At 44.1% G+C, this 21013-nt stretch overlaps 1 protein-coding gene across 1 annotated transcript in view; it reads right to left on the bottom strand.

Annotated features, from left to right (window-relative positions):
* LOC143284051 (sodium- and chloride-dependent taurine transporter-like) overlaps positions 1 to 19056 on the bottom strand; it is a 122728-nt gene extending 103672 nt beyond the window's left edge. The window contains exon 1 of the mRNA XM_076590657.1: positions 18678 to 19056. The gene's annotated coding sequence lies outside the window, so the exon portion shown is untranslated. The remainder of the gene's footprint in view (positions 1 to 18677) is intronic.
* Positions 19057 to 21013: the final 1957 nt, after the last annotated feature.

The following is a 21013-nucleotide window of genomic DNA, read 5'->3' as shown; positions in this document are numbered from 1 at the left end:
TCGGCTCTACCCAGGCAGACAGCCCGTTGTGTAAATAAACACACACTTCCCTGTACACACATGCTGGATCTAACAGCGATAGAGGAGGCTTCATGTTCATGTACAAGGACGACGCCGTTTTTTTCCTTCAGGACAAGTGTTTGATTAAAGAAATGAATAACTGCTTTTCCCACCCAATCGCGCGGTGTGTGGGAAGGGGTGGGGGTGCCCATGTGTGTGTGTATCTGTGAGTGTGCGCGTACGTGTGTGTGTGTGTGTGTGTGTGTGTGTGTGTGTGTGTGTGTTGTGCGCAGGCGCGGACGTGTGTGTGTGTGTGCGTGCGTACGTACGTGCGTGCGCGCAGGCGCGTTCGTGTTTGCAATCGCACGCGCGGCTATGCTGATTCTGCGATAACGTTTCTGAACATGTTGCTGATAACAGTACACAGACAGTCTGTCAGTGCTGGCTACCTTCATCTCCAATGGTTCAGTCTCCCACTGCAGATGAAAGAGATAAATCGGGTTCAGGTATCTTTTCACTGTAGATGGGAAAGATTTATCAGCTGCAAGTATCTTCACACTGCAGATGGAAAAGATTAATCAGGTACAGGTATCTTTTCACTGTAGATGGAAAAGTATCAGCTACAAGTATCTTCTCGCGATGGTACTTTCTTCCAATGGAGAGAGGGGGAGAGGGCGAGACAGAGGGAGGGAGACTAAGACAGAGACAGACAGAAAGACAGAGGTAGAGAGAGGGGGAAGGGGGGTGGGCAGAGAGAGACAGAGAGAGGGAGACAAAGACAGACAGAGGGAGGTAGAGAGAGAGAGAGGAGACACTTTGACACTTTTCGTAATGTCATAAGCTTAACAGCCCATGTGGAGAGAGAGAGAGAGAGAGAGAGAGAGAGAGAGAGAGAGAGACAGACAGACAGACAGACAGACAGACAGACGGACCGACCGACACAGACGGACAGACTAGAAGCGGGACAAACAGGCACAGAGAGACAAAAAGCAAAACACACACACACACACACACACACACAAACCAACCAAATCTCTCAAAACGTTTCACAGTGTGTGAGCGCGCAAGACACAGGCAGATGGTTTACTTATCACCAGCAGGGCCAAGTCATGATGATAATAATAATTTACCCCCGCGGACTGTATTTCACAGCCTATAATTATGGTTAAGGCAGCCCGGTGCTGTCTTGTGTGTGGTTACCTGGTGTAGGGTGGCAGGTCTGTCTTTGTTCACACTTGGCACACACACACACCACCACCACGTCTCTCCCGAAAAGACCCCCCCCCCCCCACACCACCACCACCCCTCACCCCTTCACCTTCCCATCTCCACCCCCCTACCCCCCTCCGCCAAACTACCGCGCGTTTTTGACCTGTGCTGTAACGCACGGGCAGAGACATGTTCCCGGCGTTTTGACTGCTGCCTGGTGTAGCGAGCTGGTTTATTGTTGGTGCATAGAAGATACGATAAGTTTATTGTTAGTGTAAAATATATGGTAAGATACGATAAAAAAAACAAAAAAAAACACACACACAAAAAAATAAACACCGAATAAAACGTCACAAACAAACGATGTAAGACACATGAATCCCGATACGAAAACGGCCTGGAAAGCCGCAACAAACATGCATGAAAATACCATTTCTCATGCATTAAAGATTGGCCAAGACAGAGCAAATCGATAATGTCACTTACCTGGGAAAAAAAAAAAAAACAAAAAAAAAAAAACGGCGGCCATTGAGAATGATTCCTTGATGAAACAGGAGTAATCAAACAAGTTTTCAAATAAAAACGCTTCATATATATTCGCTTTAGAAGCATTCTAACTGATAACCATTACATCGTAATTATAAATATAGATATATATATATATTCAAAGATCATGAACGTTGACATTTGGCATATCGTTTTGCACATTCATCCCGCCTACTGCATAATGCATATTGCTATTGCGTTTTTGTGCGCGCGTATGTGTGTGTGTGTGTGTGTGTGTGTGTGTGTGTGTGTGTTTGTGTGTGAGGGGTGGTGCGTGTGTGCGTGCGGGAACACCAGCGCTTCACAACTGTTCAAGAATGGTGGTTTCATACAGTAGAGTGCAGAAGCGGCAGACATAGAGATAGAGAGATGGAGACAAACAACGAAAGGGACAGACAAGAGACACACAGACACTGACTGACTGAAACCATTTATTGTCAGATTAACTGTTTGTTGTACTGACATTTTCGCAACCATTTGAATAAAATATTAACTGAGCAACACAAGGAAATTCTGATTTGAGGAAGGTATGATTTAAAAAAAAAAAAAAAAAAAAAAAAAAAAAAAAAAAAAACGTATTTAACAAATCAAGGTACCAAATTTCATTAATATCATTATCTCCAAAAAATATTCTAACGCACCCACATACTCACATACGTTTCTCCCCCACCCTCTCTCTACATACATCCATGCATGCACACAAATGCCCATTATAATTCCCCTACCTCATTCCCCTGCCCACTCACTCACACACACACACACATACACACACACACACACACACACACACACACACATACACACACACACACACTCACACTGTCTCTCACTCTTTCTCATCAAATTTAGGTTTCGTAATGAAATCAAGACGATATATTACATGTTAGGGTCGAACAGTTCCACTAATTAGAATAATGGGAACTTTGCTCTACAAGTAAATCTGACGCTATCACCCAAAACGAAACACTACTTTGGATTAAATAAAACACACAGACACAGACTCAGACAGACACAGACACAGACACACACATACAGAGAGAGAGAGAGAGAGAGAGAGAGACAGACAGACAGACATACAGGCAGCCAGGCAGACAGCCAGACAGAGATCTACACAAACGGAAAGACGAAAGAGAAAAAAAGAAATATATCTTTAGAGCCAGTCTGTGTCCAGAATTCCTGCCATGGACCCCCACCCCCACCTCAAACCCCTTTCGTTTTTTTCGCAAGAAATATAAACCAACAGAATTCTCTCTCTCAGCCAAGTCCACACCCAAAACAGACAGAAAAATGGAGAGAGAGAGAGAGAGAAGAAACAAAAAAACAAAACCAGTAAACACTGGCGCAAAAGATATATATTTTTCAGCTTCTGACGTCAACCCCCCCCCCTACCCCCCCCGCCCCCCACCACACCCACCCCGCAAAAAACAAGCAAACCAACCAAACAACCGACACCACTACATCCCACTAAATCCCCAGCCCGACAGCCCTGTTGCGCAGAAACGATGTGGGAGTGGAGGTGGGGGATGGGGGTAACAGACATTGTTTTGTATCGAAAATCTCACTCCCGAAAAATTGTTTTGGCTGGAACACTAAACGGATTGCCCCTCTGGAAGCAAAGATGTTCCCATACCTTCACCATCCTCTTTCTCACCTCCCCCCCCTCCCTCCCTCCTCTCATGCGCATCTATTTTAGTTCATAATCTTGTTTCAAAAGCAGTGATGAAAGGCACAAACAAAACCTATACACTTTTGTTTTTTCTCTCTCTCCACATTTCTCCCCCTCCACGTGGCAGAGTGAAACTGGCAGAGTGAACATCCACACGTTGTTGTGAACATTGCTCATTTCGTCTTGGGGTGGAGGGGGGAATGTGGGTGGATATTGCCCAATGTCTTTTGTCATGCATTCCTTGTGTGTGTGTGCACTCCTATCACGGGTCACAGCCCATATCTGAAACAAGTTGGCTTTCGACTCAAGAGAGAGAGAGAGAGAATGTGTGTGTGTGTGTGTGTGTGTGCGTGTGCGCGCGCGCGCCCGTTTGTATGTGTGTGTGTGTGTGTGTGTGAATGTGTGCGTGCGTGCCTGTGTGCATGCCTTTGCGTGTGATGGAGAACTACACAAAAGCAGATACTTTGTACCTTTAATGGAGAGAGATACAGACAAAACCTTCATTTTCCCAACGAAAGCAACCTGCCCATCTGACACCGAGAGCTGTGAAAACAGACGTTGTGAATTTTCTTCTTCCTTTTTTTTTTTTTTTTTTTTTTTAAAAATCCCTCAATTGGCAACGACTCCATCCATGCCTCTGACCCTTTGTGTCAAATGTCTGTGGTGGTGACGTCAGCATTTCCAAAATAACCCCCCCCCCCCCTCATCTCCAAACTGCAGCTCTTTTGGAAACACCAAAAGACGCCCACATTGTTGTCAGGCCAAATTTCACACCACATTTTTCTACAGCCTTGCATTCTTTTCTTTCTTCTTGGGTTTTTTTTTTTTTTAATTTTATACTTCACCTTACCTTTGTTTTTTCTTCTTTTTTTTTTTTTTTTTTTTTTTTAAACACCTTGCTTTTTCCTTACCTTTGGCGGCAACAGTTAATCTTTCCTCGATTTACTCGGCTATCTGATGTCCAGGCTGGTTTCCTCAATGTTCTCTTCCTCTTCAGAGGGACGTGGCAGAGTGGTTAAGACGCTCCTCTGCCTTTACAGTGTCTGTGAGGGTCTGGGTTCGAATCCCGCTCTCGCCCTTTCTCTCTCTCTCTCTCAAGTCTGACTGGAAAATCGAACAGAGCGTATATAGTCTTTCGGATGAGATGATAAACCGAGGTTCCGTGTGAAGAAGGCGCTTGGCGCACTGAAAAAGAACCTATGGCAACGAGAGTGTTGTGTTGCCCTCTGGCAAAATTCTGCAGACGAAATCTACTGTGATAGGTACACACACACACACACACACACACACACACAGCGCGTTGGGTTTTGCTGCCAGCAGATGTGGTGCAGTGTATGTGGATTTGTCTGTACGCAGTGACGCCTCCTTGAGAAACTGAAACTATCTTCCATGGTGTACCTTTACTGTTGGCAAATTCCACAAATCTCTCTCTGAATGGAAAGAACACAAGGGGCTGAAATATGGATATTGCCCTTACTTTCAACTCATTGTAAACCTTTGCTTTCAGCAACTATCACCTGCACCAATCCACGTGTGGCAGAGTTTTCAGTGAACCAATCAACGTTCTCTTCCGCACTTGCGTCTGGTCTGTCTCGTGCATGTATCACGTGCACACTTTTGTTCAAGCACGTCACACCTTCCCTCACTGTCATGCCTCGCGCAACTGGTAATGACTCCCTGTCTGGTGTCCTTTTTTTTTTCTATCGATCTCCCGTTTTTAACACTTGAGAGTTCAGTTATGGGAGTGAGAAAATGCACTCTCTTCCCACTTATGCTCTGACACACTGGCCTAATCTGTCGTGTGCACGTGCGTTCATCGTCATTAATATTCAGGGGAACCGCCAGCATGTGTTGGTCTTGTCAATTTTGTCATTCATCAAGTTGTCGTCCGCAAGGGCAAGGGTGGTAACTGGTGCATATAGCAGGCTGGGGATGGGACACAATGCTGCCAAATGCACATTGCTGTTTTCTGCGTCACCCCCCAAACCCATCCCCGTTGTGTGTGTGTGTGTGTGTGTGTGTGTGCGTGTGCGTGTCCTTTCAGGTAAACTTTCTGAAATAATAATTCCTCTCTGATGGCCTTTCTGAAATAAGAAGTATTTTCTGGGAGTCTTCCTGAAAGAGTAAGTACTTTAGGGGGTCTTCATTCCAGACCTTGTGAATCATACCTCTGTCTCTCTCACACACTGTCACTGTCACGGACTCTGTCTCTCTCTCTCTCTCTCTCTCTCTCTCTCTCTCTCTCTCTCTCTCTCTCTCTCACACACTGTCACGGACACTCTCTCTCTTTCACACACTGTCACTGTCACGGACACTCTCTCTCTTTCACACACTGTCACTGTCACTCTCTCTCTTTCACACACGCACGCACACATACGCACAAGCGCGTGCGCTCTCATGCCCAGAGGCAGGTCAAAGAGTTTTGTTGGATCAATAACAGAGTATGCTGCCACACTGCCTTGCTGATTGCTTGCAGCAAGAGGCCAGACAAATCACACACTACCCTCCTCCCAACCCCCAACCCCCCCTCTCTCTTTTCTCTTACACACACACACACACACACACAAAGGCCCAACCTCTTCGTGCTCCCCGCCACCCCACCCTCTCGCCCCACCCAAAAACTTCCCCATGGCAGATGTTTAATGGATTCCCCTCCCCTCCACACCCCCCACACCCCGCCTCCTCCTCCCTTCCCCTGCCTTTGTCCCGTTTCCTCTCTCCTGTGCATTGTGCTGGAGTAGAGAGACCGTCTCGTTTTTTTAAGGCTCATTCACACACACACACACACGCGCGCGCGCGCGCGCGCACAAGCACGCGCGCACACACATATACTTACAAAAAAGACAGGCAGACATGTATGCAAGCACGCCCGCGCACCCTCTCGCACACCTGAATGAGTTTTTTTTTAAATCATGGTGTGCAAATTATTTTGACTTCTCTTGCATCCAAAAGGGTCCCCCCAAGCTTAAAGTGCCATGCTACTTTGTCGGCTGCTTTTTAAAACAAAATCCGTTTTTCGATTTTCCTATTAACATTCGGATCAGTGTCAATCTGAAGCATCGGCTTTGGAATATCTTTGGATTTGTGTGAGTGTGTGAGTGAGTGTGTGTGTGTGTGTGTGTGTGTGTGTGTGTGTGTGTGTGTGTGTGTGTGTGTGTGTGCGCGCGCGTAGGCGTGCGTGTGAGTGTGTATGATTGTATGCGTGTATGTGTGATCAAATATTCAGCATTTTGGGGGGGGGGAATCAATGACCCAATCTCAACAACTTCCCAGGTATTTCTTTTCTCAATATCACAATCTTGACACAAGTCATAAAAGTGCAAAACATTAATTAGGCAGGCGAGAAAACGGTTGAGACTAACCTGTGGGTGGTGACTTGCCCTATGAAGAGAGTATCCCGACATTTCGGGCCCTATTGTTTAATTACTTAATCAAGCGTTAAATAGCGTATTTCATATCAACATCTATTACATCCATACCAAAATTAACTTTTGCTCTTGCTTTGATTGAAGTGTTGGAAAATATGCACTACCCCCCCCCCCCCCCCCCGCGGGGGCAGCTTTCTCAGCTGTCTACATAAGGCGAAAACGCTTGCGCAAAATCTGTCAGACCTTACAGGAGAATCTTCTCCAGTGAATACAATTCTCCACAGCAGTTTTCTTCTGGGATTTTTATAAACTCGTACTGCGGTTTTCTTATGGATAGGATATTAACACAAACACACACAACGAAGAGTCTAGATTGGAGATTCTGGAGACAGTCGTTAGGTTTAAACTGCAAGAGATTCATTCCGTGACTGACAGTAGTGAGATGTGCACTCTACCATCAAGACCTTTCGCCTCCTTCCTGTCCATTGCTGCATCATAAAACATCAAGTCACTGCGCTGCGGTGTGGACACAAGACTGACAGTTTTCTTCAAGTGCAACTGGGTGAAACCTTTCACAACCGATAAAAAAACTTTTGGGTGACTTCTTTTTTTTGTTTGTTTTGTTTTCTGTTTTCCTTTTGATTGATATCGCTGGGTTGGTTTTAACCATTTCTATTTGGGAAAAAAAAATGTTTGCTTTGAACACTGAACGGGTTATTAGTACTATCATCATCATCATCATTATCGTTAGTTCAGTGTTATTGAAATAATTACGCACGGTACCCACTGTTTGCATCACACACCGCTGCCCCCCCCCCCCTCCCCTCACCACCCCCCTCAGTAACGGAAAGCACTGACCACCACCCCCTTTACCTTCTGCCCCACGTCACCAGCCTTCCCAACCATCAACACGGACACCATAGCATTCAGCATGGCCACTGACGCCAGCCTTCCCAACCATCAACACGGACACCATAGCATTCAGCATGGCCACTGACGCCAGCCTTCCCAACCATCAACACGGACACCATAGCATTCAGCATGGCCACTGACGCCAGCCTTCCCAACCATCAACACGGACACCATCGCCTTCAGCATGGCCACTGACGCCAGCCTTCCCAACCATCAACACGGACACCATAGCCTTCAGCATGGCCACTGACGCCAGCCGTCATGAGGTACGGCAACAGGCGGGAGAGGGATCAACACAGACAACACAGACCGAACGGACCGACAAGACAGATAAACACAGACTGCCCTGCACACACAGACCTGCTTACAAAGTCTGCATTGCCCTTCTTCACAACACCGAGAGCACACCCAACCAGTGCACTGCAGCTCGTCTGAGCTGAAAAGGATGGAAGTGCACTGTGTGTGTGTGTGCGTGTGTGTGTCGGTAGTAGTATCGGTAGCTCAAGGAGGCGTCACTGCGTTCGGATAAATCCATATACGCTACACCACATCTGCCAAGCAGATGCCTGACCAGCTGTGTGTGTGTGTGCGTTTTGTTTGTTTTTGTTTGTTGTTGTTTTTAAACCAGTCTCTGACCAAACTAACCTCTGTTGATTTATAAAGTATGGGCGTGTTTGTTTGCTTTTTGTTTGTTTGTTGTTGTTGTTGAACATTCTACACACAGCTGGACAGTTGTACGTTTTCTATCAATCTCTCTCTGGCAAAACATATGGTGTTTTCTTTTTCAAAGCATGGTAGGGCATTTTTACTTCCACATTGAGTAGGACAAGAGTTCGGTGGGTTTTTTGTTTGTTTGTTTGTTGTTGTTGTTGTTGTTGTTTTCGTTTCTTTTTATCAATCCATGACCAAACAAATGTTTTAAAAGTATGGCGGGGTGTTTTTAGTTCTATGTTGAGAAGGGCAGGTAGTACGTTTTCTATCAATCTTTGTCCAAACATAGTTTTCTTTAAAGTATGGTGGAGCATTTTCAGTTCTGCATAGAGTAGAAAAACAGTACGTTTATTAGTCGTTTGCTTGTTGTTTTTTAAATCAGTCTGTGACCAAACAAACATTTTATCAAATAGTATGGCGGGGCGTTTTTTGTTCTACATATATATAGGAGGACAGATATGTACGTTTTCTATCAGTCACTAACCAAACATGTTTTACTTTTCAAGCATGGTGGGGCATTTTTAGTTCCACACAGAGTTGGGCAGATATGTACGTTTTCTTTCAATCTCTGACCAAACAGGTTTTTCTTTTTAAGCATCAGGGGCGTTTTTAGTTCCACACAGAGTTGGGCAGATATGTACGTTTTCTTTCAATCTCTGACCAAACAGGTTTTTCTTTTTAAGCATCAGGGGCGTTTTTAGTTGTACATAGAGTTGGGCAGGAGAGGGTGGAAGAACAGTGCAGGAAGTGGCTACAAGGGGAACAAGCGGGTAAAAGGGAGGGAGGGTTAAACAGGGTGGTTGGGCGAAGGGGTGTGTGAGGTGGGGGTGGGGGTGGGCTAGCACAGGTGATGCCTGCCACACGGGAGCTACTGTGTGCCGGTGGACGTGTGTAGTGTACCTCTGGTTAATAACGTGTGGGTGAAATAGAAAGCAGAGGGTACAGGGGTGGGGATGGTGGAAGGGGAGCACAGTTGGTGTGAGGGTGGGGGAGGGGTGATTTTTTGAGGGGTGGGTGGGGGGGGGAGCACAGTTGGTGTGAGGGTGGGGGAGGGGTGATTTTTTTGAGGGGTGGCGGGGGGGTGATTTTTTGAGGGGTGGGTGGGTGGGGGAGGTTTCAGGGGCAGAAGGTCGAATGGGGTTGTTGCTTGTGTAACCTTCGTCGACCTATATGAACTTTTTCTTTCTCTCCAAAACCATCACCCCTCCCTCTATTTGTCCGCGCGCGCGCGCGCGCGCTCATGCGTGCGTGTGTGCGTGAGTGTGTGCATATGTAAAACACCCACCCACCCCCTCCCCATTACATCCCTAGCCCCCTCCCATAAAGGTCAATTAAACCTGACATGAGGGCCACAGATTAGCAACATACAAGCTTCTTTACATCCAGCCCTCAACGACAACCACCAAAACAAACTGTTGATAAAAGAAGTAATGGGGAGGGGGAGGGGGGGGGGGGGGTTAACACGACGCTGGAATAACCCTGTGCGTTGTGTGGTGCCAAGCTTTCTCCAAAATCCTCCAGAAAGGAAGTCAGTACTGGAGACACATCCATCAACGTCTGACTGCAGCCACAGAAAGCTGGCTTGCTAGCTGTCTGGGAGATTTCCCCGTACCGGGCTTACACTCTATATACCAACCGCAGAGGACTTCAAGAGTCCAAGACACCTGATATGCAACACCCTAAAACAGCTGGGAAACGATCCCTCACACTTGGGAACGACCTCTGCGGAACTACGGTGGAGGGGGGGGGGGGGGGGGGAGAAAAAACGACATCCTTCCCCTAAAACCTACATGAGCAGCATGAGAAACGCTTGGGCAGTTTGAAATGAAACACTGTCAAATGGAAATCTCTGTTACTTACACACAGCCCAACCTATCCGATCACACACTGTCACATATCCGTGCTGGTTAAATGTGGAGAACGGAATAAAAAAATTTTTTTTAAGTTTTGTGCAAGAAAGACAGCTAACCATGTACTTAAAAACGAAGAATTTTTTTTTTTTAGACACTCGTGTCCACCACCCAAAGCACTGAGTAACTCTTTACATTTCCTTGTATCTGGAGAAGTCACACCATTGTTAACACGTGATCAGAAGAGGAAACTGTCAGCCGATCAGTTTCAGTTTCAAAGTGGTGTTAGGCACGCGGGCCGGTGGTCTCCAGTGATACGCCACACCACTTATGCTTGAGAAAAAAAGATAAATGCCCAGCAAAACGTGCTGCCGAAACTGATCAGCTGTCAACACCAACTCGGTGCTCTTTCAGATGACGTTGTTTTCGTTCTCCATTCTCTGTTCACTTTTCACCCCGTACTTGGAGCAGGGCTCGCCGAAACAGTCCTGTAAGGAGCCACAAGGTAGGGGGGGGGGGGAGGACAGGCAAGACAGAAAAAGAGGAAAAAAAGAGGGAACAATAACCCAGACTGGATAAACAATAAAAAGAAATAACTCTCTCCTTCGAAGACACACATCTTCAAGCCAGTGTTGCTCATGCTACCAATTTCGCTAGCACAGAGGCAGATAATAGGAATGTAAGTACAAACCCAGACACTTCATCAAAACAGTAAGTTCTGAGACTGTCCTAGTTATACCCATCTTTTGACAGGTACACACAACAATGACAGAAGAAATGTGTCAACACAAATTAGCTTTTAAATAAATATTCAAAACTGGCATAGTCTTTTTCAGTTTTTGAATATGCTACAAAGAATATACAAACAATACAGAGCAAACACATTGGTTGCCACGATGGATGGCCTGTCCTCATATCCAGACTAGACAGGCCTGAAACTGAGCGACGGTCTGAGCGAGGTAAGAACAGAGAGGGATGGAAAGAACTGGTTGCCAGGTCATCAGATCTGCCCCTACGGTCGGGGATTACGGCAAAGAAGGAACAGAAGACTTGGAGCTGGCTAGAATGACTTGAGAAACAGGAGGAGATAACAGACTAATTCTGTCAGTCAGCGGAGGGCTCGGGTTTTATTTTGGATGGAGGTGGTGTTTTATTTCTTGTATTCGGCAGTTCTACGGGTTACCATTTGCCTGATTGTCTGTCCAAATTCATGTGACACTCACATGAGGTATTTCGAACACTGCACTACATATCAAAAACGTGTGCGTTATGAAGTGCGACAGTTTAAATCAGGTAAAGACGATTTACACGTTTTGTCTTATCCTGTATTGACTGATGCGTATCCCAATGTTATGCCGCTTAGCGTTATCACTCTGATTCCCTTCAGAAATGAAAAGCGAATATTTTTTTGTAAAAATGTTCTTTATACTTTACAGCATTGTTTTTGCATATCCATACATTACTGTATAAATTCAATTTCGTGAAAGCTAACAGATGGCGTTTATTCGTGTGCAAATGTTTATAAATGAATATTGCTGACTGCGCGTTTCGTTCATTCCATTTCACTGGGGCAATCATTAATAGCTTAAAGGTAAATGAATAATTAATGTCACCTTGTATGAACCCGCCCCAACGCCCCCCCCCCCCCCCCCTCTCTCTCTCTCTCTCTCTCTCTCTCTCTTCCTCGAGAATGTTTTATGTTTCTGTTGCCGGTGAGCAGTATCTCAAGAGATAATAAAGCGGACTAAGAGTGCGGGTGTGGGCCAAGGAGGGTAAGAGGGGGTGGGGTGGGGTGGGGTGAAAGAGTGCTAAAGCACGCACAAACATGTACTTGTTCGTGTGCGTTCGCCTGTGTCTTTGCGGCGTGCATGTACATGAGCACTCACATAATTATGTACGTAAGCGCTTGAGTACCGACTGGCGCGGCGAACGATACACCACCGACCCCTACACACACTCACACACACACACACACACACACACGCACGACCTCACTCCTTCAACTTTCTAGTCTCTCTCTCTCCACCATCATGGAAGCAAAGTGGATATGTCAGAAACACAGCCAGAGGTTTATTCTTATTGTAGTTTTTTTGTGGGTTTTTTTCGTGTCACACCGTTCCCTCTCTGGCCGTAACATCCGTCTCGCCCCAAACAAATGAAACTTGACACTTTTTTTTTTTTTTTTGGTGTGTGTGTGTGTGTGTGAGCGTGGAGGGTTGACAGGGAGTGTTGTGCAGAAAAAAAAAAAAAAAAAAAAACTTAACATGACCGTATCATGTTCAGTTCAGTGAGGTCCTCTTTTTTTTTCTCTCAAAATAATAGAAGCAGCAGGACTTACACAAAGTTGGCTGTTCATGTTGTATCACTGAAAACCCTCCAAGAGAACACACACACAGTGATGAGCTGTTGTCTAGCCAACGTTTCAGAACCTGGGCCAACAACAGGGAGCGAGAAACTGTATTCATCAAGAAAAGTGGACGTCCAACATAATGAAATCACGATTCTCTTGACAGTCAGCAAACAGCTGATGAACCAGTCAGTCCCCTGGACAGAGTCACAGACACAGACACGGGGAGCACGTGAAGAGGCTGGGTGTTGTTGAGGGACGACCATCCACAGATACAGGAAAGAAGAGAGAAGAGACAGAGACAGAGGCAGAGAGAGAGAGATGAGACGAGACGAGACGAGACGAGACGAGAGAGAGTGACAGAAGAGAGAGAGAGAGAGAAGACGAGACGAGAGAGACGAGAGAGAGAGAGACGAGAGAGAGAGTGACAGAATGAGAGAGAGAGAGAGAAAGACGAGACGAGAGAGAGAGAGAGACGAGAGAGAGAGAGAGAGACGAGAGAGAGAGAGACAATGAGAGAGAGAGAGAGAAGAGACGAGAGACGAGAGAGAGACGAGAGAGAGACGAGAGAGAGAGAGTGACAGAATGAGAGAGAGAGAGACGAGAGAGAGAGAGACGAGAGAGAGAGAGACGAGAGAGAGAGAGAGAGAGAGAAGAGAGAAGACGAGACGAGAGAGAGACGAGAGAGAGAGAGAGACGAGAGAGAGTGACAGAATGAGAGAGAGAGCGACAAGAGAGACAGACACAGACAGAAGAGAGAGAGATAATGTCAGGGAGAGACAGACAGAGGCAGAGAGAGAAAGAGACAAAGACAGACAGAGAATGACAGACAGAGACAGAGGCAGAGAAAGAAAGAGTGAGAGGGAGAGAGAGAGCTGAACTGAAATGTTTAATGTCATTAGCTGAAAAGCTCTGGTGACATGGTACGTACTAATCAGAACAAAATGGTGCAAATTAGATCAAATGGAACAGAAAGGGGAAAAAACAAAAAACAAAAAACAAAAAAACAGAGTTGAAACACCAAACTATTGGGACACTTTGGCACTTTGTCATTAGTTTAAAGTACATGTGACAGGGGGGTAATGTGCCTTTTTTTTCAGTCGTTCGTCTCCAAGGTTTGAACAGTACACAGAAAACAATGTACACATAAATCATATAAATAATATTTACGCATGTAACATCGACACACATCATATCAATACAAACACATACTAAAGTACATATAAATCCTGAAATAATCATTTATGCCTCAACATCAAAACCCGTCATATCATTACGAACACATCATATAATTACAATATCAAGATTGACCATCCAAATGTAGCCCTTCCTTTTTTTTTTTTCTATGCTTCTTGCCTCACAGAACCCATACTAATTTTTAATTGATTAATGAGCATTTGGATCGATGATGGACGTTTTCCATATATTTATTGCCTCAGATACATATTTTGCAAGTGAAAGTATCACATCTTCATTTTCTGTCATCAGTATGCCGAACAAATCTTTTCTCTGCGCTGTAGCTGTAATGAAAATGCCAGAGTTTTTTTTTTCGCAATTCATCGTATCTTTTGCAGTTAAATATAAAATGATTTTCATGAGAGAGAGAGAGAGAGAGAGAGAGAGAGAGAGAGAGAGAGAGAGAGAGAGAGAGAGAGAGAGATTCAAGGTTCAAAAACTTTATTACTCAAGGATAAAGATTTTAGGCATCGCCCAGTCTTCCAATCTGTCCCTGTGACAATAACAATAACAACATTAACGATAACGACACAAAAATAATAATTTTGTTAACACTGCTACATCTACTGCTACTACAACGAAGAATGATCACCATCATCATCATTAACATCGTAAAAAGTAAAAAAACAACAACAAAAAACGAACGCATTCATACATTCATATCCATACACATGCACACGCTCTCTCCACACAACACACACACACACACACACACACACACACACACAGAGACACAGAGAGAGAGACACAGAGAGAGAGTTTCAGTTTCAGCAGCTCAAGGAGGCGTCACTGCGTTCGGACAAATCCATATACGCTACACCACATCTGCCAAGCAGATGCCTGACCAGCAGCGTAACCCAACGCGCTTAGTCAGGCCTTGAGAAAAAAAAAGGGGGTGAATAAATAATCGATAAATACAAAAAGAACAAACAAAACAAACAAACAAAAACAACTACTACCACTACTAATAATATGTATAAGGCGCAACAAATTGATGAAGTCAACTACAGACCTTCTCCCATCTCCAGTGACTCTTCATGTCTCGGCTCACTTCTCTCTTCATCCTCGTCTTCCTTGACTGATTGATACTCATAGATTTTCTTAAGCCTTTCTTTTACTACCTCCCTTCTCATTTCAATAGTATCCATTTCCAACTAACGCAGTCCCTGGAGACAGAACTATGGTCTGAAACGCTGGACACCTCTTATCAAAAGAGAGTCTTGTTTTTACAACCGATCGTGTGAGTGTGTTTTTGTTTTGTTTTTGTTGTTGTTGTTTGTTTGGTTGTTTTGGGTTTTTTGTGTGTTTTTTTTCTTGTTAAAAATAAAAAAACAAAAAAAAACATAAAAAAAACCTTTCACCGTTTGTAGTTATCATAGAAGCAGCTGTCATGTTTCATTTTATCTCCCTACCCACGAAACAGTTCACAACCCCTCTCCCGCCCCAACTTCAACAAATCCATTCACCCCCAACCTACCTTCTTCCCTACAAACCCCTATACTCTACCCCCACACTACTTATATTGCCTTCCACAACCGTCCACCCCACTCGTCCACCTACCTCTCCTGATACCACCCCCCCCTTCCCCCCAAAACCCGGCCAGCTTTCCCTCCAGCCCAAGGAAGAAAGATGTTGAGCAATTATCAAAAGAAAAATGCCTGTCAGAAGTATTATCGGGCTCTACTACCTCAATGTCAACACCCAAGAATGTGTGTCTTTCTGTCTACTTTAGTTAACGCACACAAAAATTCCTGATAGAATGAGAATACAATAATGTTCGGTACTGAGGACAAAAATCATATCATCCATGGAAATGAATAAATGTAATAAGAGGAAATTTTCTATCTAAAATTACATTTAAATAACATACTTACCGTGACCCAACTAGTGCAGACTCCGGCAGGGGTCTGACATTCCTGTCCTGTGCAAACTACTATCCGCCTATGCGGAGAAAAAGAGCAACTACGGCCGATAACCTCCCGAAAGTGGGTAACCTCCACTTTGTCCCGCTAGCGCCATCTTTTTTCCGGCAGTGTTGTTATTTTTTGGTGGTGCTGTTTTCTTTACATCAATTGGTACGTCACAAGCCTTCAGGAATGATTTGGTTTGACCCATTTAAGAAATGGATGTTTGTCATTTCTCAACCTATTGTAATGTGTCTGTTGTTTTTTTGTTGTTGTTGTTGTTGTTTTTCTAACTGTGGTAGATGACTACATCTGTCTAAACGCATTCTTGCCATGCTTGAATTGGTACTGTCCATGAATACAAAACAAAGCAAAACAAAACAACCCCCCCAAAAAAACAACAACAAACAAACAAACAAAAAACAAAACAAAAAACAACAACAAACAAACAAGGACGTTTACATTGTGCGATACAATAAAATAAAAACAGTGAAAAGTATGAAGGAAGACAATGAGAAGGAAGAAGAAGAAAACCTCCAATGGATAGGAAGCACATCCTGAATGGCCATCTTCTCTGAACCAGCCTTCTTTGTTCCGGAAAGAGTCCAGTCTGAACCAGACTTGCTGGGCACTTTGCAACCCAGAAACCAGTCCACACTTTGCGAAAGACAGATTGTTTGCTCCAGAAAGATATGGAAGCTGTTCGATATCACCTGCACTCTCTGTCTCTCTCTGTTTCTCTCTCTTTCATTCTTTTTTTTTTTTTTTTATACATCTCTCTTTATTCTTTCTTTCTTTATTCCTTTCTTTCTTTCTTTATTCCTTTCTTTCTGTATTCCTTTCTTTCTTTCTTTCGTTATCTCTCTTTCTTTCTTCATATCTTTCTATATTTTTGCCGGAAAAAAAAGAGGAGTGGAAGGGAAGGGGGACACTTTCGGAAGTTACATCAATATGGCCTCAGCGGTCGGCTGGCTTACAAACCACACGAGTTGAACCGTTGGCTGGGTGTATTAGTAGTAGTTGTACTTCTTCTATTTGTATTTGTATTTCTTTTTTTATCACAACAGATTTCTCTGTGTGAAATTCGGGCTGCTCTCCCCAGAGAGAGCGCGTCGCTACACTACAGCGCCACACCTTTTTTTCTTTTTCTTTTTTTCCCTGCGTGCAGTTTTATTTGTTTTTCCTGTCGAAGAGAATTTTTCTACATAATTTTGCCAGGAACAACCCTTTTGTTTCCGTGGGTTCTTTTACGTGCGCAAAGTACATGCTGCACACGGGGCCTCGGTTTATCGTCTCATCCGAATGACTAGCGTCCAGACCCCCACTCAAGGTCTAGTGGAGGGGGAGAAAACATCGGCGGCTGAGCCGTGATTCTAACAAGCGCTCTCAGATTCTCCCTTGCTTCCTAGGTGGACGCGTTACCTCTAGGCCATCACTCCACATACATATTTTAACAACAGATGTGGTTTCGCGTGTATGGAATAGTTCACTGGCTTTGACACCTTCAAAATGAAAGTGAATGAAGTATTCAACACTGATTTATTACTCTTTTTCTTTCTCTTTTTTTCCCCTTAATGACAGAAAAGATACACTTTTTTCCCCAAAAAAATGCGGGACTTCGACATATTTCTTATTGCCATACAGCCGGAAGAACCAGTCCCGCTTTTGAAGTTTCATTTATTCTGTAGGGTTCAAAACAGGCTTTGAAGTGAAGTTTGAGTGAGTGCCGTTCAACAACAGCTTGTGTGTGTGGTTTATTTTTTGTGTTTTTTTACATTTTTTTTATTTGCTGGCATTGAATGAAGATAGTGAAACTTTCGCTTCATGAAGTCAGTATTTTGATTGCAGGATATATATATATTTCTTAATCAAAATACCGTGTGTGTGTGAGAGAGCGCACGAAACATAAAAACTCACGCCCTAGAGCTATGTATGAGTACGAGTACTTATTTTTCAGCCAGCACATGACACTGATATAATTTATTACATAAACCTCGTGGTGGAGAGCGAACAAAGGCCCATAACCATGGTTCATGGGACAAGAACACAATACAGAGATTGCAAAAAGTATATAATCATATATATATCTGCATGTTGATCGAAAGCACGGAGAAGGCGCAACCCGGATGATGATATAATAAATTGTCTGTTCTGTTCAGTTCCACGCGCCTCTCTCCCTCTCTTTCTCTCTCCGATTTTTTTTTTTTTTTTTTTTTTTTTTTAAGACGACAGCGACACTTGGCATGCAGACCGGTCCGCATTCAAACTGAGCAACATTTCTTCGTCGTTCTTCTTCTTTGTTTCTGTATATGTTAGTCACACCGCCACATAAAGAAAACAGGGATTGTCGTCTGACACTGACGGGCCCCATTAATATTACACTATTGGCTGTAATTTACATAATATATTTCTCATACATCAATTCTAGACTCCAGAATAGTTTTTTTTCCTCTCCCGCGCATCTTCTTTTACTAAATGACTACCCCCTTGCAAGTAAAACAAAAGAAAAAACAGTCTGACGGAAATCAATACTTGCAGTAACAATGCCTGAAAATCCGATATATATATATATATATAAATATATATATATATTTCTTTTTAAAAAATAAAATAATAATCATGAAAAAAATAATTAGACGGTAACACGATGATACTAAAATGTGAGAATCCAAACGAACACGCTTGCAGAAGCATTGAAACAAAGATAGACCGGCGGACGGAGGTTGCTTGGATGCTGTGACTAACACGCCGGCAGCATCCATCTATTTCAAGGCCTCGCAAGGCGTGCACTCACCATCTTCATACTCACTGACGAGAACAGGAAAGATGATGCGGAGTCTAGTTAGAATATTAAAATTAAAAAATCGCTCACGGCCAAGCAATTACACGGAGGTACTGACCAGACAAAGAAGACACAGCACAACTCACCTTCAAAGGTAACTTTGCCGCTCAGGAAAGAAGAAGAAGACAAAGACGTTGTTGGTCAGTGACAAGCTGGGTCGTGGCGGAGTAAGTTCTCTCCAACTGGCGAGAGGAGACACGTTCCCAGCTCGGGGAGGTAGTAATGAGGAGCCGGAGGCGATGGATGGTCTCAGAGCAGTGGAAAAACACTCGCCTCTTTCGATAGTTATGATGTTAAAGAGAGAAGTGGTGGTGGAGGAGATTGGAAAATTTTACTCGGCCCCGCGTGCTTGCCGTGGTGAGCAGGAAAGTGGGCACGCCGCACGAGACAATGGGTGGCGGCGGAAAAGGTCGCGCGTGGCCGGGCGGGTTGGCGGACGGGCGCAGAAGGAAAGAACAAGGCAACACACACACACAGCACAGTGCTTGCCGCGTACACTCCGCATGAAACGGACCCGTCGGCTGCACGCATGCAGCTCTTGCTTTTGCTATCGGTTTCCTTGCTAAAGGCCTCAACACACAGCACGCGTCGAAGCGGACGGTGCGTCATTTGCGTGTCGCAATATTCTCGATCATGCTCCATGGAGATGACACAATTCTTCTTCATTTTCGTTCGTGAATTGCGACTCCCACGTTCACTCATGGGCTTTTACGTGTATGACCCTTTTACCCACCATGTAGGCAGTCGTACTCCGTTTTCAGGGAAGGGGTACAAGCCGGTATGTCAGGTTCTTGTTTCCATAACCCACCGAACGCTAACATGGATAACGGGAACTTTAACATGCGTGTTTGATCTTCTGCGTGTGTATACACACGAAGGGGGTTCATATCGGTGGGAAAATCCCCACCCTTCACCCGGGATTCGAATATAGGACCCTCAGATTGTAAGTCCAACGCTTTAACCACTTGGCTTTTGCGCGAGAGTAAGCAATTGAATCTCAGTTTTCAAAGCAGGCTTCAACACACGGTGCGCGTCGAAGTGATTTTCCCCCTAAAGCGGCGCGACGATTTTGCGAGTCTCGACATGCTCAAACCGCCATCTTTCGAGGAAATGAGACTCAAAGCCAATGCCTCAATCCGTAAATATTGTTTTGAAACCACGTTTGAGACAGCTACCTTCGTTTATGGTCCAACAAATGCATCACTGACAGAGTACCCGATCGAGACAACTTGAGGTGAGGAGTTGAAGTATTCAGTCAAAAGAATGAAGGAAAGAAAGAAAAAAAGACAGAAAGAAAGCAAATGGGAGGATGACACAAGGAAAAGGAACTGCAGCGAGGCTTATCTTCCAGATGATATCATTTCAAACTCCTGTCTCCCTGTACATTATTTCTGCATGCCCATAGCCTTTCAAATCGCATCCCTCTGCGCTGGGGGTAAATGGAGAGAAAGACAGATGAAATCAAGACAAAGGAGAGAGAGAGAGAGAGTCACGTTCACGTACGTATTTTCCAGCTAGTAAAGAGTGGTAACTCTCTCCATTCACAAGGTACACAACTTCAAGTCAGTGCTGCTTACCTTACCGATTCAGCTCGCACACAAGCAAATAAAAGGTACATTAGAACAAACCCAGACACTTTCTCTAAAAAGGAAGCGACGGGCCTGTCCTTATACCGATCATTTGACATGTGCACACAGCAGTAAAGACAGAAGAAATGTGCAAACACAAACAAGTTTTTATTGACTCACTTGTGTAAACAAAGTGAGTCTATGTTTTAACCCGGTGTTCGGTTGTCTGTGTGTGTGTGTGTGTGTGTGTGTGTGTGTGTGTGTGTGTGTGTGTCTGTGTGTCCGTGGTAAACTTTAACATTGACATTTTCTCTGCAAATACTTTGTCAGTTGACACCAAATTTGGCATAAAAATAGGAAAAATTCAGTTCTTTCCAGTCATCTTGTTTAAAACAATATTGCCCCTCTGGGATGGGCACAAAAAAATGAATAAAGAAGCCTAATTATATGCAAACTGCATTTACTGTTATATATATATATTTGTTGTATTCTCTAAACTTGGCACTTTGATCTCTTATTCTGACCTAACAACAAGAGGAGTCATTGTTATCATTTTTTGTTCAAACAGGAACTTCTTTTGCTAAGCATGGAATTTTTATTTATTTTGCAAACGTTTTGGTGCAGATAGTAAACAAGGGAAATTACTCTGTAATTAATGCTAGGGGACTTAATTTGCTTTAAACTGATCTTTCTCAACTTACACATTACATTTTTAAATTATACTCAATACATAAAAAGCTTGGATTTTTTTTTTCAAGTGTATCACAAGTGAGTCTTGAAGGCCTTGCCTCTCTTGTTCAAGACTGGCATTGCCTCTTCAATCCTGAACAAGCCACACAGAACACATGGACAAT

This window comes from Babylonia areolata, chromosome 7 (assembly GCF_041734735.1).
Source record: "Babylonia areolata isolate BAREFJ2019XMU chromosome 7, ASM4173473v1, whole genome shotgun sequence".
Classification (NCBI taxonomy): domain Eukaryota; kingdom Metazoa; phylum Mollusca; class Gastropoda; order Neogastropoda; family Buccinidae; genus Babylonia; species Babylonia areolata.
Note: the sequence above shows the minus strand (reverse complement) of the source record. Positions and strands in the feature narration are given on the sequence as shown.